Source organism: Lithobates pipiens, unplaced genomic scaffold, assembly GCF_037356315.1.
Source record: "Lithobates pipiens isolate NorthernLeopardFrog02 unplaced genomic scaffold, aLitPip1_a1.2 Scaffold_16, whole genome shotgun sequence".
Lineage (NCBI taxonomy): Eukaryota > Metazoa > Chordata > Amphibia > Anura > Ranidae > Lithobates > Lithobates pipiens.
Genome location: NW_027507748.1, coordinates 527438360 through 527461596, shown reverse-complemented (window position 1 = coordinate 527461596; position 23237 = coordinate 527438360). Strand labels below are relative to the sequence as shown.

The window sequence follows — 23237 nt, the reverse complement described above, 5'->3', positions numbered from 1 at the left end:
CCCAAATTTGTGTGAAATAAATTTGATAAAATGTTTTATATTATCTGTGATCACTGTATATGGGTACCGTAATAGTCCCTTTCATTATCTCTGCTCAAGGGTAAGATCTGGAGTAGCCCTTATACGAGCTTCCCCTCACTTTCTCTATACAATTTTGGGATGATGGTACCTACCCCTATGTCTACTTATAACAGTTTGAGGCGCCTTTGCTTTAAGATGCAAGGGTGAATAAAATACCTAGTCTAGTGCGTAAGTGTAGGGGAAGCATGTCGTTATTATTGGCCAATGGCATCCTGTCTTGCGTCTCCCTGTTAACCGCTATGGGGACTAGACTTATTCCTGTCTGTTTCAGGATTGTGAAGAATCACAGCAGTCCATAAATCATGTGTTTTTCTGTCTCTGGATGTCTCAGCTGCAGGCACACAATGCTTTCATGAATAAATGGGTCACATTTTGCAGGCTCTTTTGCCATAACTACATTTGTAAAGAGCTGCTGGTCATGTGTCTCACATGGCACACAATGTTTTCTGCCAGAGCCTGATAAGCACTTGGAGAAGTGTAGCGTCCCTATCAGAAATACTGGAGACATTACCACCCCTATGCAAAATGTATTCAAGTATACTGCAAGTGCTATGTTCTTTTTGTGCAGTACCCATGTTTAATTCTTATCCAAACTCAAAATCATTAATGTAATCTACTACATTTTACCAGTCCTATAGGTGTGGTGATAGTATAAGTTTTTTTTTTTTTTTTTTTTTTTTTTTTTTTTACTGAATTGTAATCTGGTGATCCTGCCAGTAACACATTCCTGCCCTAGGGTGACAATGCTCACTAAGGCCTCATTTACACTTGCGTTGTTCTCTAAAGTGCGATCCACATTTGTTTTGCTCTTCAGAGAGCACTTGATAGGTGGTGAGGACGTGTTGTATTGCCCGTCAAATGCTCTTTGAAGAGCGGTCTAAATGTGGATCGCAATTTAGAGAACAGCGCAAGTGTAAATGAGACCTTAGTGAGCATTGTCATCCTAGGACATAAGTGTGTTACTGGCAGTATCACCACATTAATATATAGTAAAAAAAAAGAAAAAGAAAAGAAAGCTAACGCTGCCACCGCATTTTAGGATCGCTCTCTCCTGATTTGCGCTACAAACACCTCCTGCTTTCCCAGTTTCAATTACATAGAGTGGTGTTGCTATGTAGAAGCTTGGAAAGCTGAGTTTTCAGTTCAATACACAAAAAGTTACACAAGATGTCAATTTTCTGTATTTGCAGAAAATGTACATAGCCTGAAAAAAGAAAACGGACGCAGCCACCACAATTGAGGACTGGTAAGCAGCATTTATATTACTAATTTGTTTTTATGTTTAGATACTCTGTGTTGGACTGTTTGTTTTTTTTTTTTTTTATGTATACAGTGAAGAAATTTTAGAGTTTTATATTTCACGTTTTGCTCATTTTAAGGAGATTTCCCCTTCCTGGCCTAGCGATTTTAAAAGTAAACCTTTTGTGGGAAAATTTGGGGCTTCAAATTGCTGAGGCAATTCTCAAAATGCAACCTTCTGACTTTAATATTTTCTCAGTATAAGTCACTGATCTAGTACAAATATTTAGATCACAAAAACTCAATGAAAAGTAAGTATTTCTTATTCAGGAGCTTCTTCCTAGTGATTCGTTTGAGCCAGGTAACTAGCATTTTCAGAAGGAGGGGTCGGTAATGACTGTCTCTATTTTACTACATATTTTCTTTCCTCATTATGATCGGGACAAAAAAAAAGTAAACATTTATATTTTTGAGCCCAATAGTTATGAAATATATTAAAGTCACTATTGTACAGTATTCTATCCAGCCAGATTTTGCTCTAGTCTCCATTTCACATTATTAGCATGATGGCTTTAAATTGTGCCCTAAGAAATGCGTTGTATACAGAATTTTTTATTTTTTTTTGTTTATTGAGGTTTGTTCATGAAACAATACAAAAAGCAATAAACCAAGTACAAAAAACAGTAGTTAAAAAAAGAAAAAGAAAGGGGAAGTAGAGCACTGATCATATGATGCAGGACCACTCAGCCTCCATAGAAAACTCCCCATCCCCCGCCTCTCTCCGTGAGATAGTAGTCTGTCCTGCCCACCTTCCAAACAGAGGTAATAGTAGAGCATACAGTGCAAAAATGTTCAGAACAGTAATATAAAAAACGATTTGAACCCCACATAGGGTAGCCCCCAAGCAAGATAGCTGTTACGGTCATATTATGGGGGGGGCCTACATAGCAGCCAATGTACAAAAACAGAAAGCAGATTTAGCCATTTATGTGCTTAAAGGACATCCAACTCCACCCATACTGTACCCAACCCCAGCAGACACCCATGTAGGCCTAACCATTCTTCTCAATTGAGGAGGTCCATCAGCCCCAGACTTGCTCAAACGCAGCCTCAGTTCAACTATGTGGTCTTGGGAGTGCAGCATTCACTAGTCCCCTTCCAGGCTTGTAATGAAGGAGACAAAGGTTTCTTCCAATGTAGAATTATTGCCTTACAGGCATAGTAAGAAAAAAGTTATTGCTCAGCATGGTTCTTTGGGCTACCATATTCACTAAGCCATCCATCAAGCCTGTTTACAGACTTGAAGTAATCTTATTGGGTAAATAAAAAGGACTACAAAACTCTCTCTGCAAAAGAGGATACTCTTTCGACCGCTGAGGGCAAATCTTCCTTTGAAGTAGGATGAGAAACTGACACTTCCTGGAGTGTTGATCTCTTGGTCTCCTTCTGTGCTCAGTGGTCTGTCCCACTGACCTCCACATCACTATTGTACCGGACACACTGAATCATCAGCTACCCAGAGGGGTCCATAATTAATGCTCTCAGCTGATTGTTATGGGTGCACAATAAAGCTTTTTGATCTTGGAATGATCATATCCAGGAAATTCAATGACGCACATGACGCCATCTTCCTTGATTAGTAACAAACAACATTAGGGGGTGGTTCACTGCATGATTTCATCATTCTGTATGCGTTTTTGCATGTGCATTTAGAGTTGTTTTTTATTGCATTTTTGAAGCGCCTTTTATTCTCTTTTCTTATTTTAAATCTTGAAAAATCTTTGAAACGTGTTTTTTTTATTCTTGTGTTTTCCAGTGTGTTTACATGCATTTAGATGCACTGACACAGTCAAAGCTAAAAAAAAAAGGCAGCACGTTTTACTTTTGTTGAAAGCACTAGAACTGCCTGTGTCATGTCTCATTTGGCTACCCATCACATTTTTCTACCCACTGGAGTGCGCATGCACGACGCCGCCATATGCGTTCCAATACAGGACCCCTCGCGGGCTCACTTCGCTCGCCGCGCTTCGGGCACGGCCTCGCTTCGCTCGGCTTAATTATAATCTAGCTCTATGTCCACTTGGATAGTGGGGCTTGAACCTGGACTCAGGGGTGTGGGCACAAAATTCTGCACAAGCACAGATCGCCACAGTGTTGGAACACATATGGTGGCATCGCGCATGCGCAGACCAGCGGATAGCCAAATGTGATGGGTCGCCATATTTGACAAAACACCTGCACTGGTGTGAACTAGAGCCATTGGAATACATGGCAATTATTCGACATGCGTTCTGGATATGGTTTAAAAATACACTGGAAAGCATCTAAAGGATAAAAAAAATAAAAAAATAACACAACTTGGGGCCAGCTGCCCCCTCGCCCTCTCATATATCCAGCACTGAGTGCCTGAGGTCAGCCGGGGATCTCCTCCACTGGCTGCAGCCTGGGCCTCCTATGACTGTTCATCCATTGTGTCGCAATGAGGAGAAAGGCAGACTGGCAACAAAAAAAAAAAAAGTTTACTAGCTTCTGTCCAAAGAAAATAGTGGATTATGCATGAGTTGTTAGTGAAGGCTTCCATGGAAAGTTTTGTACATTGGCAAAACATCAGTTATGGCAATACAAAACAAGCAGGTGTCTGTGAGATAAAGTCTGCAGTGCCACCCCACATAGCCTAGGGCAGTGATGGCGAGCCTTGGCACCCCAGATGTTTGGAACTACATTTCCCATGATGCTCATGCACTCTGCAGTGTAGTGGAGTATCATGGGAAATGTAGTTCCAAAACATCTGGGGTGCCAAGGTTCGCCATCTCTGGCCTACGGAAATAGCTAAAGCGAACCTTTATTAAAAGAAACATGTCGGCAGCTACTGCTGACCACCTGAAAAGTCTAGTTATCTGGCTATAATGCTGATGTGATGGCTTCAAAGGTTTTAGGGCTCATTGATACTAGCCACTGCCTTGCAACGCAGCAGCTGTTGTGCATTGCAGTCCAGCCAGACCAGCACAGTGTTGATGCACTGATACTGGCGCATCGCACTGTTCACCTTTTTTTTTTTTTTTTTTTTTTTCTAACAAACTTTATTGAAATGTCACACATTTCATAGAGTTCTATCAGCTGGCCTGCAGTGACCCATGGTGCATTGGATAAAAGTACTGCACACAGTACTTTTTTCAGCACACATTGCCTGCACACTACCGCAGCGCAGTGGCGTGAATCGGCCACACTGAAGATAAGGCATTTTGCTTTTTCTTGCTGTGGGAGTGTGCTTGAATAACCTGTCAACGCAGCCCCACAGAGATTCCAGAACTCTCCAAGGTTAATTGGGTTCCACCACCTCCCCACCCAAAGTGACTCCCGTCACACACTGCACGTGGTGTGAATGGACCCTTAGTCACTAATCAGAAACAAGTATGCGAATCAAGAGTTCTGATTTCACCAGTGGTGGCCCATAATGCAGGGCCTCTATCCATGCATCTGGCCCCCTAATCTACATGCGAGGCACCAGATGCATGGATTCCAATGGTTTTTATTGTTTTGAAGCACGCAATTAGAGCCAGAGGCTCTAATTTGCTTCAAAAAAAGGGTGATCTGGGGTGCAGAGCACTGAGCCCCGAGCCCACCCAGTTGTGTGACAATATCGAATGAATATTCGCTATTGTCTTCCTGATTCTCCCCCCTGGCCAATCAGGAAGCAGGTCCTGAGAGCTGACACCCGATTGGCCTATGAGGAGGAGGATGGAGAGGAGGAGACGCATGGGAAGCCATCGACCGGAGGAAGCACTGCCCAATAGATGAGGTAAGTGCGGGCTGGTGACCTATCTACTGATGGGTCGGCGGGGGGCTTTGGTGTGGGTGACCCGACTGTCGCCCCCCCCAAAAAAAAACAACAACTCACCAGCCATGACGTGTTGCATGCTTGTTCTGCGTCTGTGACTCAAGACACATTGCTAACTTTTTAACTAGCTTTTTAATAAGGAAGTTTGCATTGGCAGCCTACGTTTTTCTATACAAAAAAATCAAAATGCTCTAGGCCTAGTAAGGCAGCCAGCTGATGACATTGGAGCATCATATTTTTGAGTATAAAAACCATAGACAGCCTGAATTTCGCCTTATTCCTGCTGAATCAGCCAAAATATAATCTGTGGGTGGTCTTGCAAGCACCACCCTTCTTGACAAATGTTGATTTAAAAATGGACTGCGCCAGGTGGAAAGTGATCCACCAAAGAGTGACTACATCCTATCCGATACAGTCCCTGTTCAGGAATGCAGCTACCTGAATAAAATTGGCCAGAAGTGGAGGTCCCTCCATCCAAGCTGTCAAGATGGATGGAGGGATGATTAATTTTTCCTTTTCAATTTTTACAGGGCTGAAGGAGAGAAATGGCTCCATTTGTGGCCAGCGTAATAAAGTTGCCACTTAAACACAGCATCTGAGCACCACAAACCAAAAATACTGTTTAATGAATTTTTAATATTCAAAGCACATTTTACCATCCATTCCTGTCTCCATGCTTTATTTTGTTGAGAAATCACTTTGAAAAACACCCTCTAGTATTTTTGGACGTGGCAATTTTGAGTAAGGGCAGATGATTCATGTAGCATTTACTTTCTGGAATCTATCTGCCCTTAGCTCAAGCATGCAGTGGGGAGGGTGTGCATAGCTGAGAAAATCCCCTGCTCCTCTCCTGTAGACTCCTGGGATCTATGACATCATTTGCCTGGGTATGGAAAGCAAGAAGTAGCTGAAGAAATGTGAAAACAAAGTTTAAAACAAGTAACTATGATATACTTTCCTATCTATTTACTAATGCTAGCAGCATAAGGATTAAAAATAGTCTGTTGACTGAGCAAATGAAGCTTTAAAGAGCAAAAAAACTAATCACAAGGGAGTTGCATTATTAGTTACGCTGTGCTGGACATTGTGAGCACACACATTGTTATTGTACCTCTGCTTTGGGTGTATATTGGGTGAATTCTCTGTCTGGTTTTGTTAATATTATAATGGGATTCTTTATTGCCGACCTTTGACTCCAGGACATTTACCTTAAATGTTAGGCAATCAACCATATTGTTCTCTATATAATTAGAAACACTTTGATCTTTTTCTTTATGAAAGGTGGTGTAGCTAAATAATGTGACTAGCTTCAGTGTAATGTAGAGATTATTATTTTTAATGATTGTTTTTATGCTGTTTCTCTACCTGAATAGAACATTTATTTATAAACGCGAGCAATTTCCCATTCTAATCATATTTTAGAATGTATTTGTTTAAGGCTGCTTTTATCAGCAGTGAAATTACAAGACCCCTTTTTTTAAACTTACGTTAACTATGTCTAAATCCTTTAGGCTTGGTTCACACTGCCGCTACCTGAAAGTCACGCGGCTTATGGTGTGACTTTGTCAGGTGACTTCCTGGCGATATACTGGCAACTTGAGTACTACTTTGATGCGACTTTCGGGAAAGTCTGGGTAATTTTCTTGTAATTTCGGATCCAAATCACATCAATATAGATGAGGATCCGGCTTGGAGGCGACTTCTGTCAGGCACAAGTCTGATAGAAGTTGCCTTGAAGTAGTACAGGAACCTTTTTAAAGTCAGAGCGACTTCAGTAGTGCTAATTAAGACAGCTGTCATTGACTAACATGGGATTTCACATGTCGCACGCTTTGGGATCTCACAAGTGGGATCCCAAGTCGCGGCAGTGTGAACCGAGCCTTAGTGAGCCTTAAATAAGTAACAACTTTGCTGCAATGCAGGCGCTAAGTACTTGTGTTAGGCATGGTTCAAACAGGGCGTACCACAGTGTATGCCCATACAAGGGTCATGTTTACCCACATGGGGATGCACAAGTGTTCCGTGCATGCCCATGCAGATTGATGTCACTTGAGGCGAAGTGGGTGCATGAACACATACGCTGCTCCCAACTTCACATCCGTGCAGGTGTACGGTCCCAAATGCACACTGACTGCCCTCAGGGCCATGGACCCCATCCACACGGATTGGAAGTGGCATCTGTGTCCATACAGATGCTGGGTCCCAATTGACATTAATAGGACTACCTGCATAGAAATGCACAAAATGCTCAAAACACGAAAAATAGAGTGACCAAGACCATGCATGCTCAAAAATGAAAGAGTACATTACAATACAATACATTACACCACTTCCAAATTTGTATTCTGTCTTATGTGAATTTTTGTAACTTTAGTATTCTATTGGTTTTCAATATTAGACTAGCATAAAAAAATAAATACAAAAAATGGATGATCATCTGTCCGATTATTTTTATTGTGTGTACTAGACATTAGTCTCACAAAAAATGAAAAGGTGTAGTAACACCCTACTCCCTCCCGCATGTACTCCGTCTCCCCCATCCCTGTTTTACTTATAGGCGATTAGCTGTCACTTCTCATGCAGCCGGTGCATTTGAAATACCCACCCTTCTCATTCTTTCCTTGGGGCTTCCAGGATGGATCAGATCGATTCAGATTGGTCACATAACAGCATCACTCTGATCCGTCCCGAGAGCCCTAAGGAAAGAAGGGGGAAAAAAGCAGGGCTTTCCAATCCCTGGTGCACTACACCAGCTGCATGTGCAGTGGCATCTTACGACCCCTGGAGGTAAGTGCAGCAGGGGGTGGGAAAGGGGGGTTGGGTGTTCAGCTCTCTCCTCTTCTTTTCTTTTTTTTTTTTTTTTGTGAAAAGGAAGGTGAACTTCCATTTTAAATTGTATCTGTGAAGCCCCTAGGACAGAAGGCCTTGACTTCTGTCCAGGTCAAGATTAGGCCCTGCCTCCTCTAGGTGCTAAACCACACCCTCTTCTGTTCAGAGCCCCGGTGTACAGTATATACTGTGACATTTGACAACTAAATAAGGTCAGGGTTTATTAATAACTTGTAAATACATTTTGGCCCTGTGTTCAACTTGGACCAAGGATACTGATTTGCAGACTTATATTGGCCTTACAAATGCGATAATTTGTTAATCTGGTTTGATTTAGGAAATAAATAATTCAGTTGCACTAAATAAATGGTCCAATTAAAAAAAAAAAAAAAAAAAGCTCTAGAAAATTTAACCAGAGTTTCCCTATCCTCTTCACAGTGTTTGACCCGGTTATTTATCATTCACGGGTCTCACTATACTCCTCAAAAACTTCACACTTTGGGTAAAGCAGCAACACCAAACTGCCCAAGATGTAGTACCGAAACGGGCACACTTATACATATGTTGTGGCGTTGCCCTAAATTACATTGGTATTGGGAGTATATATTTGATACTTTAAATACTGTTTGTTCTACAAATTGTTCACTCTGATCCAAAAATAGCCTTGTTAGGGATTATTTTGGAAAATATATCCTCCCATCTAAAATGTATATGCTATGTATATAGCCCAAAAACTCATATTGCAGACATGGATTTCAAACTTACCACCAACAACTACTCAGATGTCTGAAGCAGTTAATTGTAATTTAAGAAAGGAAGAATTGACATAGTAACAGGAAATGCCCCAAAAAATTTCTAAAGATTTGGTCAGGATGGTTAGACTCTAATCTGTCTGCATGAATAAGATGAGCCTACCGATGAGTTTAATGATAGTAGAGTGATAGATCCCGTGTACGCAACAGAAATACATATAAGCTGTTAAGAAGTAAATGTTAAACAAGCATAAAAACTTGTGCTATAAGGTTGCAAAGTTATCATGAAACCGGTAATTATTAACCCATTGCTTAGATGGTAGGTCTAAAGTAACAATGAATGCATAATCTAGACGTTGCATAGTCTATTAGGATTGGGTTTTTTTTGTTTTGTTTTTTGTAAATGTAATTTTAGTTGTTTGATGGGCATGTATTGTATGTATTAGTGTTGTCCTAAGTTGTTAATTGTAAAAAAAAAAACAAAAAACCTTTTTCTAATAAAAAAAAGTATATGATTTAAAAAAAAACAAAAAAAAACAACAACATTGTTTTCATTGGGAAAGGTATTTATTTTAGTAGAATATCCAAATTGGCCAAACTGATGGTTGTCTATTTTTGAGATAAATATGTGTTAAAGTAACAATAAAACCTTTTTTTCCTTTAATATATGATAATAATATAACTATAAGCATGTTATAGTTACTTGCCCTGTGCAATGGTATTTCACATAGCTGCCCTGATCCTCCTCTTCTGGGGTTCCCCACCCGTGCCCCTGGCTCCTCCTCTTTGGCGAATGCCAGTGTTCTATCAGAATATCGCTACCCATCAGAATGTGTAACGTCACCGCCATCTTGGTACACCCCGCTCTCGGCCACAGCAAGCCTGCAGTAAGAAGGTGGCAGCGGACATCTTTTTACTCCCACCAAAGTATTGCATTTCACACTTATTTTTACCAGTAAACTCAGCTTATATAGTGTAATACAGTATTTTGAAATCCTTCATACTCGTTTGATGTTGAATTTTAAAAGCAGAGGTGTTTTGTTAGATTAGCAAACCTGCGAGATCAGCAGGCTTGCCGCTGCTTTTAAAGTTCAACATCAAAACAATGTCACGGATTTCAAAATACTGTATTACATTATATAAGCTTAGTTTACTGGCAAAAATAAGTATGAAATTGAAGACTTGAGTGGGTGTAAAAAGATGTCTGCTGCCTCCTTCTGACTGCAGGCTTACTGCGGCCGAGTGTGGGGTGTACCAAGATGGAGGTGATGGAACATAACTTCCATTACATATTCTGGTGGGTAGTGGTATTCTGATAAAACACTCTCATAGGAATCTGCTTCCCATAGAAGCAATTGTGGGGGCTCGAAGAGTATGGGCGGTTGTGTACCTATTTAGTGGCACAACTGAATAAATGGGTACAATTCCCCCACTAGTCCAAACTAGAACATGCTCCAGTGTGCAAGAGTATTTGTATGTGTGCATGTTATTACTGGATCTCATTCACACGGGCACAGAGGGCCGTACACTGTAAACTATGAGTGTATTAATTTGCCTTGGAGTCAGAAGTCATCCAGCCACCCCTACAAATCAATGACGGGCTGTGCCTGTACACCAATCAGAAAACACCTGTACTCTTGGATGCAGAAATATACACTTGTTCTATTGATGGTGTATGGCCCTTTTTTTCAGCTGTAAAAATAAACCTTTACACACACTCCTACATCTTAGAAATAACTAGTATAAAAAGCTGTAAAACCAGCAGACACCACTTTTAACGGTGACCAACATTTGACTTTTATTGTGCTTTTATTGCGCAATTGTGGTTCAATAAGACACAGAAAATAGGTGTAAAGTGTTGTACTATTTTTTGTCACAGCCTAGTATAAAAGCACCATTTTATTTTTAAAGGGAAACTCCAAGCAAACTGCTGTAAATACAGTTTTACAAAACTGAATGAATTTGCAATTCTGTTCGTCCAGGCTTGCAATTTACACAGCACTGCACAGCCAGATAATGGCACACTAGTTTTCCAATAAAGCTGTCTTTGTCACTGCTTTGCTTCTAGCCCACACATTGGACAAATAATCTGCGTGATAACCTCTGTCCTAGAAATCGAAGAAGTTGTAGGCCTCTTGTACACAGGCTCCCGAGCCCATGCATATTAAATTGGAAAATGCAGGAGCTCTATACAACTGCCCATAGACCTGATTGGCTGTACTTGGGTATACACTGTTGCTCATGTAAACACTTGTGTAGTATACAGGTTTAAGTGAAATGACTGTATAGCACAGTGATGCTGAACCTTGGCTCCCCAGATGTTTTGGAACTACATTTGCCATGATGCTCAACTACTCCGCAGAGTGTATGAGCATCATGGGATATGTAGTTCCAAAACATGTGGGGTGCCAAGGTTCGCCATCACTGGTATAGCCTATGCCAGGGGTAGAGAACCTCAGCTCTCCAGCTGTTTTGAAACTACAAATCCCATCATGCCTCTGCCTCTAGTAGTCATGCCTGTGATTGTTAGGGCCGGTTCACACTGCAGGCGAGGCGAGGCGACTCCGACTTGCCTCGCCGCGACCTCAGCGGCAACTTGCAGATGACTTCTGTATAGAAGTCAATGCAAGTCGCCCCGAGGTTGCCCAAAAGTAGTACAGGAACCTTTTTTCTGAGTCGGAGCGACTCGAGTCGCTCCTCTCAGAACGGTTCCATTGTACAGAACGGGGGCGACTTGCGAGAGCGAGGCGAGGCGAGTCGTGTCGCCTCGCATCGCCCGCTGTGTGAACCGGCTCTTAGGGTCTTGCAATTTCTCATGGGACTTGTAGTTTCAAAACAGCTGGAGAGCCGAGGTTCCCTACCCCTGACCTATGCTATATGAGCAATTATCTGCATACAGCCATGCACAGCCATTCATGTCTATGAGTGGCTGTACGCAGCACTTGTTCTTTCCAGGCCGCAAAAATATGCCAGAATTTAGAATGCGTGGGCTCAGGTGCCCATATGGAAGAGGCCTACAACTTCCTGGATTCCTTCCTGCTAATCGTACAGGTTAATTGTCCAGTGAGTGGGCTGTAGGCTGAGCAGTGACAAAGATCGCAGATTGCAGATCGCAGATTGCAGATCGCAAGCCTGGCTGGACAGAATTACAAATCCCTTTCACAAGAAAACTGTAGTTAATAACTGTATTTACAGCAGTTTGCTTGGAGTTTTAAAATGATCCTCTTATACTACGGGAGTTTACAATACATGGGCTCAGGCACCCGCTTGCAAGAGGCCACAAACTGGACCAGGAAATAACGGTGATATTCCTGGCTGTGCAGTGTGGCAGATGTGTGATTCACAAGACTGGTCAAACAAAATTCCAAATCCAGCAACATTTTTGTATTTCAGCTCTCTGCTGTTTGCAAGGAGTTAATAATAAACATTTTAATCAAGTGAATTTATTAACTTGCATCATGAGGATCTTCCTAGCTTCCCATATTTCTGAATTGCAGTGTTATTTAGTGTATCTTTTGAAAGAAACAGGGAAATAGAGAACATAAGAACAGGGAGCTAGGCAACCTTTTGTGTATTCAAATCCTAAACACAAGATAATAATAAAATACACTTATTAGCCAATGTAACAGATTTGACAGCCCTTCGTGGGCAGCAGAGAAGCTGTGTGGAAAGGGAAGCCCCTTCTGGATCCTTGCAAGAAAGCAGAACCTCAGACCCGGGAGGGGCTGGAAAGATGGCGCCTTCCAGCTTGGAAACGTCTCTCACTTCCAGGTTTTGGGGAAGCAGGAACTTTGCTGTGGCGACTAAATTCTGGGGCTTCATCTCCTTCTTTTTTAACAACTTCACACAGGGCACTTTCACCCCTTTTCTGCCCAGGCCAATTTTCAGCTTTCAGCACAGTAACAGTTTGAATGACAATTGCGTAGTCATGCAACAGTGTACCCAAATGAGATTTTGATATTTTTTTTCACACAAATAGAGCTTTCTTTCAGTGGTATCTGATCACCTTCGTTATTTTTTATTTTTTATTATAAACAAAAAGAGCGACAATTTTGGAAAAAACAAACAAACAATATTTTTGACTTTTTGCTATAATATCCCAATTTTTAAAATATTGAAAAAATATTAAAAAAAATAAATAATTTTTTTTTCCTCAGTTTAGGCCAATATGTATTCTTCTACATATTTTTGGTAAAACAAAAATCACAATAAGCGTATGATTGGTTTGCACAAAAGTTATAGCGCCTACAAAATAGGTTATTGATTTATGTCATTTTTATTATTATTATTATTATTTTTTTTTTTACTAGTAACGGCAGTGATCTTCGATTTTCGATCAGGACTGCGACATTGCGGCGAACAGCTTGGACACTTTTGACACTATTTTGAGACCATTGACATCTATAGAGCAATCAATGCTATAAATAGCCACTGATTACTGTATAAATGTCACTAGCAGGGAAGGAGTTAACACTAGGGGCGATCAAGGGGTTAAATGTTACCTAGGGAGTGATTCTAACTGTGGCGGATGGGACTGACTGGGGGAGGAGACCGATCGGTGTTCCTATATACTAGGAAAACACAATTGGTCTTCTCACCCTTGACAGGATATGGATCTGTGTGTTTACACACACAGATCTACGTTTGTGCTCCATCACAAGTAAGGATGAGCGCCGGCGTGTTCGCATACTCCATGTACAGAGCCCACCAGGAAATCGGCGCTGCGCTAATCACAGGCAGTGAGACATTGCCACAATGCGTGGCTGCAGAGATCGGCCAATGTCTCCCTGCCTGTGATTAGCACAGCGATGCACCGACTTCCTGGCGGGCTCTGCACGTGGACCATGCGAACACGCCTGAGCTCATCCCTAATCACAAGCGATCACGGGTGCCCAGCGGACATTGCGGCCACCAGGCATGCGCATCGGCTCCTCTATGATGCAGCGGGCACACGCGCGCCACTGACAATGCGCACACACCTCTATGCTAGCGCAAATCTGAGGACATCATATGACGCCCACCCAGGATGAGAGATCCCATTTGTGGACATCATATTTCTATGGGCGGGTATAGTAGTGGTTAAATTAAAAATACGCTTTTAAATAATTAAACACCACTTTCTCACTGTTTTTCAAGCAGTACCTAAAACTTTAATGGAGGCTTCATAGCCCAAATGCGTCACCATATAGCGTGTACCTGTGTACCCTTGTAACAAATAAAGTACTTTTATTTGAGAGCATCCAAGTTGCCAGCCTTCTTGATTCAAGTACCTAAAACTTATCTAAACCCTAAACTTACATGTAATCTATTCCAGCTTATTCCATTGATTTTTGGCTGCATCGAGCCTTTTTTTTTACTTAATTTTAAAGGAAACTGAAAAAAACCTGGCAGTGACGGCCCCCCCATCCCCCCCCCCCACGTTTGACTTACTTGAGCCGTGGAACTTGACCCGGCGGGGATATGCTGTCTCTCTACCTGGGGTTCTTGGTTCTTGATTGGATAGATTGAGAGCAGCGCGCTCCCGAGTCCAGCATTCGGCGTCCATAGCTGCCGACTGTATGACTCAGCCCCGCCCCAAACGCATCAAAAACACATGTAAGAAAATACAAAACGCACCAGAAAATATCAACTGCAACCTGCATAGGTGTGAACCTGGGCTTAGGCCACACCTATCACAGCGATTCCCCCACCCGCAGTGAAAACACATTCATTCTTAATGGCACCCCACACATTTAAAAATGCAACACGTTTGTGGATGCAGGGATTTCACGTAAATCGCATGTTCATTTTGATTTCGCTGTTTGGTGCATTTTTAAAAGGATGTATGCACATTTTTTTACAGAATACATGAATGGGCTGCGGTGCCTGAGCAAACGCGGCCTACACACAAGCATAGGCGTGTACCAGGCCTTAGGGCCGGTTGACACCACATGCAGTCCAGTATGTTTTTTTTTTTTTGTTTGTTTTTTATGTATCAAAAATGTACGGATAGGGGTAGGTTATATGGTTTCCAGTGGCATAGTTCACACCAGTGCGGTAAGCTCCAGTGTGTTCCAGTTCCAGAAAAAATAAGTAGACCGTGCTTTATTTTTTCTATACTGAACTGTACAGGAACGCAGTAAAATGCATCAGAAACACAGCGGAACGCACACTTGTCCTTATTTAAGGTGAAGCAAAAAAAGAGGGGAAAAATGCACCGAAACGCATCAAAAAATTTTTTGCGCCTGTAGAAACACATCCAGAATGCACCTGGACTGCGTTTCTATGGTGTGAACAGGCCCTTAAAGATTTGCACGTTGAAAATATTACATTTCTGTTCTTGGGTTTTATTTGCTGATATATCTTAATTTTAAAAAATGTGATACTCTTTCTATTAAATTTTTTTCTGTTTTCTTTACTATCTATCTTTTTGCTGTTGCCAATGTTAGCATCAGTATTACAAGATAATTGGTAACAGAATATAGAACAATTGGATCCACAAAGTGGGGGTGGGTAGCTGTTGTCTGTATATAGAGCCTTCCCTACACTTGGGAGGGGGAGATCCCAAGGGCATTCTGCCATGTAACACCATTCTGACTCCTGAATGTATACATAACAGGTCACCTGATTAGTTGTTTTAATTATAGCTCCGAATGACATGTAAAAAAAAAAAAGAAAATACAGAATAATAGCCAGTACTCTGAGAACTAGGACATGTCATCTGAGGATCTAAGAGATGCAAGTGTAAGGAGACACTGGTAACATGGCTGATGTCTTCACTAGAGCCACGGGAAACTCGTTAACAAAAATAATTTGTGTGCGCATCATTTTCATTCAAAGGTAAGAGATGGATTTGGAATTCACTACACTACAAATGCATATTTTATGGAAATTAAAGCACTATTTTAGGTAAAACATACAGTTCATGAAAAGTCCAACCACATGAAGTGCTATAAATACATAAAACGTCCACGAATTCATGAAGGAACAATACAGCCACATTAAAAAGCAAAATATTTAATTGGTATCGCCAAAGAATCCTCAGATTATGGGTTAGGAGCCCCCAAGTGGTTACAGTACGTTCACAATAATACTACAAACAACCACAATTCCTTTTCATTTATCAAGAGGTGGCTAATTGAGGGATGGTGATGTCCAGCTAAAAAAGTTCCTCGTTGCTCGACCAGTTTCGCATATCATGCGATTCTTCAGGAGCTTTTGAACAGTAAAATTTACTCAAGTCAAAATACAGTAATGAGTGATCTCGTACAGAGAGAGTGGGAGTAGTGGTCCAAGACCCCCTAAAGGTAGCTATAGGGGCACATTGGGGTATAAGCAGTGTCCCAGCTAGGGGTAGATAGATACACAACCTACTTTTAACCAACTACGGGTATAGTAACCCTAATTTAATTCCTTATGCCTAGTATAATGTAGAGGGCATGCATCTCTTCCCTAATAGGTGTTACGTACCTGAAGGGAGACTGAAATTATGAGATTGGCCTCTCCTTTATCTTCAGCCCAGGTCCCTCTGAGAGTGGAACAGAGGGAGCCGAGGGACAGGAGCACGAGTGCCTGCAGATGTAGACCCAGAAACTTGTAGCATAGGATGCTACCTTGGGAAGGAAAACCATCAGATTAGGAAAGGCAGTCATGCACCGTGGATCAGCTGGGTTTAAAGAGGCACTCTGCTTGGACTGCAGAACTGGAACGTGAGGCGATGTAGAGTTTCTGGCAGGCTTGCAGCAGGAAGTCACAGCTGGTCGCAGGGCCATAGTCGCAGACACTCGGATGGCAGTGTTGAGCCAAGCAGGGAACAGAAGCGAGGTAACAAGGATAGCCGGGTTCGGTAGCAGTCGGACAGCAAGGAACCAAGGTATTAGGCAGAAGCAAGGTCAAATGGGAAGCCGGGATCAGGAACCAGTAATCCGAAATATCAGTCCAGAAGCAGGTTCAAGGAAAGCCAAGTTCAGCAACGGGTATCAAGCAGGATTCAGGGTATCGGGAAACAGGTGAAGACCAGTCAGCATTGATCAGGGGTCAGGGCACTCTTTAAATAGGCTGTCTGGTGACAATTGACCCCGCTCCTGCGTGTGCACACAGTGCACCGTGAACGTGCATGCGCATTGGCGCCTATGGGCATCAAATGTTTTTACTATCCAAAGTTAAAACAACAAGGGCAGAAGATTTAATAGATGGAAAGATGAAAAAATTACTGAAGTTCCGCTTTAAACACAATACTTTGTATAACAATTCTTCTTTTTAACTATTTGTTAATTTTCAATAAAATATATATCTTTTTATAACTTTATTTTGAGTGTCTAAAGTCCTAATTCCCCTCTTTTTATGCTATAAGAGTGAAACATGCCAACATCTGATCTCCTTTGTGCTTAGGGTTGCCATCTGTCAAGGATTCACCCGGACAGTCCGGGTTTTGAACCATGTGTCCAGGTTTCAGTCTGCCTGAAACCCGGACACAATATTCAGACAGGAATGTGGCTTGGAACAGGGCTTGACAGGAGGGTGAGGGGGTACTATGCATGCCACATTACTATTCTCTTTGGAGTGCCCAAAGATGACCCAGGTCTGTTACAATCCTATAGTGTATGCTAAAAAAAAGCGTAAAAAATTTCTATACGCCGCTAAAGAAAAAGTGGCAACCCTATTTGTGCTCCTCGTGCTGTAATGTTTTTAGTTTGTACCTTTTGATATGTACCAATAAATAAATCGATGTCCTTTCGGAGTGTGCGGCCATCTACTACCTTCTTATTTCTGCTACTCAGAGGCAAGCCGGGTGGGACCGCCTCGCCCCCGTCGCCTTGCCTTTGGACGTGATATATGGGCCTTGTGCATATGCACCTCGCGCAGTATTTTCTCCTGTTGGACTAATGCAGGCGTACCTCGAGGGCACATAGAAAACAAATGTTTTCTATGTGCCCTTTTCATGCCACATCGCTTCAGTGATGTGCACTGTACAAAAATACAGACATTTCACGTTTTCACAGCGCAACTCCCTGCACCATATGTCAGTGCACTGCAGCAAGTTGCAGTGTATAGACTCAAGTGACTCTTCAATAAAGTTTAAAAAAAAAAAATGTAAACAGTGCGATGTGTTGTAACAACAAAACACACCGCTTCTACACAACAGATGCCAACCTGCAGTGTTGTAGTGGAAACAAGTCCTAAAGGACCAAGACACAGCCCATACAAATGCCTAGCTGCTTGGGGTAGGGAACCTCGGCTCTCCAGCTGTTTTAAAACTACAAGTCCCATGAGACCTTGCAAGACCCCAACAATCACAGGCATGACTCCCAGAGGCAGAGGCATGATGGGGTTTGTAGTTTCAAAACACCTGGGGAGCCAATGTTCCCTACCCCTACGAGCAGGGCCCTCTGATCCCTCCTGTATACAATTGTATTATAACTGTACTGTCTGCCCTCATGTTGTAAAGCGCTGCGCAAACTGTTGGCGCTATGTAAACCCTGTATAATAATAATTAGTTTGGTTCAGGATAGAGAAAAGGATTGGGCAATCACTGGGGGAGAGTGAAGCTCTGCCATTAGAGCATTACAGGTGGGCTGTCTTTGATTGGATGGTTAAAAGCAGCATGCTCATTGATTAGTTATATCTGTGCTCTCTCCTCCAATCAGCAAGCTCTATTTGTTGCACTGTGCAACACTGTAAAGCCTTGCTGCTAGTCTGAATGTTACTATACAGGGGATTACAGGAGGCCAATGCAAAGACAGATAAATTTTACTATTTTGTTTCATCATTGCACACCTGTATTATATATGTTTTATATCTGAACATATAAACACATATATGTATCACTTTGTGTTTACAGTTTATTTTTTTATAAAAAAATAATAAAAAAAAATAAAATAAATAAAGCATAGATTAAAATGATACTAGTTGGAATAGACATTGTATGAGAAATACATGCTTTGTTTGGTGTCGGGACCAGGGACCAAATGGTTAAGTATGAAGTCAACAGGTAGAGGCACATCCAGGTATGTGATATGTTTGTTTTGCAAGGTGCTACAAATGCTCGCTCTGTGCAATCTGACACCATGTAGGCCGGCCTGACTTGCCCAGGAAAGCAGGCAGCAATGTAAGAGAACTGGAATTTCAGGTCCTGGTCAGTAATAGCAGCCGGCCCTCCCAGGGCTGAGACTGGCGATTTGCTGTCAGTTTCAAACTCAAAACAGAAATAAGGGACAGAGATGTGTTCCCAGCGTCTGATCTGCCCACAGCCAGCTTCAGGGTGAATAGCATGAAGGTAAGTGGTGTTTTGTCTCTACAGCACTGTAGGTAGGTGCCGATTTCTAGGCCTGATCTCTGCAGGAACAAGTGCCTTTCGCAGGTGTGTTTGTTGCCATCGGTAAAATGGTGTGTAATACAGTATGCATGACTGTTTACATGCAGCAGTGTGTTGTGTGATCTAACCCTTGTCCTAAGGATTGCAAGGGACTCGGTATACAAGTGATTTTTGGGTGAGTTGCACATGTTTGCTATTAGAACTTTGCCCCCCCACCAAGCATTTGTGTATAGCAGAGAGCAGTTTATTTACAAATGGTGGGATCATGTACTCCTTATGGTATGTCTAAAGAACACAGACTTTGTACTTGATTCTGTTTATGGGCTTTGTAGTTTGTGAGATGTTAATGAAGTAAAGGAATGGCAGCGGAGCTTGTTTGAGATAGGGGCCTGTGCATGTTAATTCATTTTATGCAGCCATTGTATTATCAGATATGGAGTTCTCTGCAACTGGCGGAGAACATTTCAGTGCCAGGTGAGTCGGAGGAGCCTTCTGCTGGAAGGAGTCTAGGCAGCCATCAGATACCTCTGCCCAGCACCCCGGTGACACCCCATCTATCACTATATTTTACCAGCAGGGCCCTCCTGATCCCTCTTGTATTGTATTCTAATGTCTTCCCTGATGTTGTAAAGCACTGCGCAAACTGTTGGCGCTATATAAATCCTCAATAATAATAATATATTAGAGTGTGGTATCGTCCTTACACTAACATGACTGTATACAAACACCTACTTCCTACCTACTGCCAAAGCGTTTTGCTTTTAGTCCCCATTAACACCTGTGTGATCTGTCAGGCTTTGGCCATTGTGTGACAGCGCCATTCCTATTATTGTCTATGGGGCCTGTTCACACCTGTGCCGTGCACTTGGACATAGGTACAGGTGCCTCTTTTACCTCAATACACTTCAATGGGAGCACATGAAAAATGCATGAAAAGCATATAAAACACACAAAACTTGCATGAAGTGTAGGCCCAGCCCATGTATTTTATTTAGATTTTTTCCTTAGACTGCTTTCACACTGAGGCACTTTCACGCTAAAAAAAAGCCCTCGAAAAGCTTGCAAAAACCTATTTTCATTAAAATCAATGAATGCTTTCACACTGGGGCAGTGCGCTGGCAGGGCGGTGAAAAAAAAAAGTCTACTTTTGAAATGAATGGAAAATGCTTCAAAAGCGCCTAAAAAGCTCTTCAAAAGTGCTCAGTGTTTTACTGGCAGTTTCAAGCGCCTCAGTGTGAAAGGGGCCATAGAAAGAACATGCAGAAGTTGAGAATGATAGACAAGCACGCAAAGCATTACGTGATCAAAAAATCCTTGCTATTAATTTTTATTTGGCGTGGAAAGGTATGTGAGATGATGTAATGGAATATTAAGTTGATAACCTTTTGGAGCTGAGGGTCATAGACCCATTTCTCACTTTAAGGCCCCTTTCACACTGAGGCGCGTCTAAACTGCCAGTAAAACACTGAGCGCTTTTGAAGAGCTTTCCATTAATTTCAATGGAGGGAGGCGTTTTTTCACCTCCCTGCCAGTGCACTGCCCCAGTGTGAAGGCATTCATTGATTTTAATTGAAATTGTTTTTTGTGAGCTTTCTAGCTCTTTTTAGCCTAAAAAGCGCCTCAGTGTGAAAGGGGTCTAGGGGTCTATTCAGGCGTTTGTTTTTTTAGCGTGAAAGCGCCTGAAAAGTGCCCCCAGTGTGAAAGGGGTTTAAAAACTAAACTCTCTTGGTAGGCAAAGTGCTTATTTGCAGGGTATAATGTAAGGTTCAACAAGTTGAAAGAGTGGAATAATTAAACCAGTTGTAAAGCGCTTTTTTTTTTTTGCATCCGAAAATAAAAATCAGGTTATACTTACTTGCTCTGAGCAGTGATTTTGCACAGAGCAGCCCCTGCCACCGATGTTGGCTCTGTGTGCGCCAATAGCAAGCAGCTTGCTATGCGGGCACATGAAAATCAAAGCAGGGCCATGTGAATATATTGACGCACACAGGGCTGCTTGGCTCCGCCCCCTCCTCACAGGAGTCTCACGTGAGAAGAAAAAGGGGGGGGGGAGAGCAGCTGCAGACGGGCACAGCGCTGGATCAAGATCAGGCTCTGGTAAGTGTTTACAGGGGGTGGGGGAGCAGCTTTTTAAATGTGTATTTTTTTTTATTTTTTACCCTAAGCCCTGGTTCACACCAGTGTGGCTTTGAATTTGCGCTACTTCAGTGCAATTTCAAAGCTGCTGATCAGTGCGATTTGAATCTCCAACTTTATTGCGGCTTGCGACTTTATTTTAACAGAAGTCAATGCAAGTCTCAAAGTCGCAGAAAAGTAGTGCAGGAACCTTTTGTAAATTCGCTGCGACTTGAGTCACAACAATTTGAATGGTTCAGTTGCCGAAAATAGGGTGTGACTTGTCATCCGATTTTTGAACTGTCAAATCGTATGACAAATCGCATTAGTGTGATCGAGGGCCAATGCGGAGAATGCATTAACGTAAAAAATCTTTTGCCTTTATTACCACTTTAATATGGAACTAACTAGTGCAAGGTGGGAAACGGCGACTGAGTTTTATAAAATATATTTTAGAACCCATCAAATCGTAACCTGTTAATTTCCATATTTTTAAATCTGCTGCTTTTACCAATATTATTCCTGGTAATCCTGCTATGAATATCTTTATTAGGGCACTTTCTGTCATAGAGTGACAACTGTCTCCCCAGTTGTGCACCTGCGACCACAAACAACTCCACCAACACACATTGTGTAGATATGGTCCACTGTTGAGGAATTCAGTCCAGTCCCCTGAGCACATACAAATAGACCAGAAGCAGCTAAAAGAAGCTGGAGGAAATCGGCAGCATGTAAATGGAACAAACAATTCAAACAAAGATGAAAATAGTATTTAATGGTAAACAAGTTGCAGCAACGCACAAGTGTAAACAGCCATGTGTGTACATATATGTAGTGAAAAGTGTGCATGTTGCACATAGTTACCATTAATTATCCACTTGTCACTTTTGCTGTCAAGGTTTGAAAATGATGGTTCCTTTTAGTACACCTCTCATGTTTTCAGTCAGTACTATATAACAGAGGCAACCAAATACTGTACAATTTAATGGATATACCGAAAGGTCTGTATATTTGTGTACATGGATCAACTTGGGTACAACTAGCATGTAGGATTTATAGGATGCAACAATCAGCCTGCCCATACATGGATTGAACCGTCTATGGCCGGCTTAAGAGAAAATTAGATTTAGTCTCGGTTCACACTGGTGCAATGCAGGAACCAGCACAATTCCTGTGCGGTTTCCCGCATCGCATCTGATTAGCAGGCAGTTCAGACTGCTCTCTGTGAACTGCTGCGGTTGTGACAATGTTAATGACGCCCCCAAATCGGTTTGCAGAGTCCTGACCTCCATCCGTTAGAACACTTTTGGGATGAATTTGAGCGGAGACTGCAAGCCAGGCCTTCTTGTCCACATCAGTGTCTGACCTCACAAATGCGTTTCTGGAAGAATGGTCAAACCTTCCCTTAGACACACTCCTAAACCTTGTGGACCTTCCCCGAAGAGTTGAAGCTGTTATAGCTGCAAGGGATGGGCCAATTCAATACTGAACCCTACGGACTAAGACTGGGATGACATTAAAGTTCATGTGCGTGTAAAGGCAGGTGTCCCAATACTTTTGGTAATATAGTGTAGCTGACGGTAGCTAATATAACACCCTAAATGGTACAAAAACCTGGAGTGTAATGTACATTAATCCTGATGATGTGACCAATAGCCTCTACATGTTTCATGGACAATTCCGCTTCTTCAGGAAGACTTTTGCAGATGCCGGTCCTTGTTGGCAAGCACATGTATCTTCCCCCCCCATTATACCTCCAGTGTTGCTGTTTGTCGTGTATAGTACTCTACTTGGCTGATATACATGTTTCTTTACAGACGTTATCCAAAAACCCTCCTCCTGAAAAAGCGGAAAAGTCCACGAAACATGTAGAGGATATTGGTCACATCATGAGGATTAATGTACATTATACCCCAGGTTTTTTTTTTTTCCCATCGTTTAGGGTGTTACATTATCTAGCGTCACCTATGTTTTTATGCTTCGATTGAGCTTTGGTGTATATGAGATGTATGCCATTTAAATCATTATATCTGGATACAACTATATTTTGAAATCGTGTATCAATAAAAATATACATTCTAAACTTTTT

The 23237-nt window shown here is 42.0% G+C and overlaps 1 protein-coding gene across 9 annotated transcripts in view; it reads left to right on the top strand.

Moving 5' to 3' along the window:
• Window positions 1–23237, top strand: part of ELF1 (E74 like ETS transcription factor 1) — a 213998-nt gene that overhangs the window by 108016 nt on the left and 82745 nt on the right. For 6 of the 9 annotated variants that reach the window (XM_077483159.1, XM_077483162.1, XM_077483161.1 and 3 more), the window contains one exon: window positions 1272–1327. The exons of 2 other annotated variants lie outside the window; for them this stretch is intronic. The gene's annotated coding sequence lies outside the window, so the exon portion shown is untranslated. Of the gene's footprint in view, window positions 1–1271; window positions 1328–18835; window positions 18995–23237 lie in introns of those variants that run through there. One more of the 9 variants, XM_077483164.1, reaches the window with a different exon arrangement.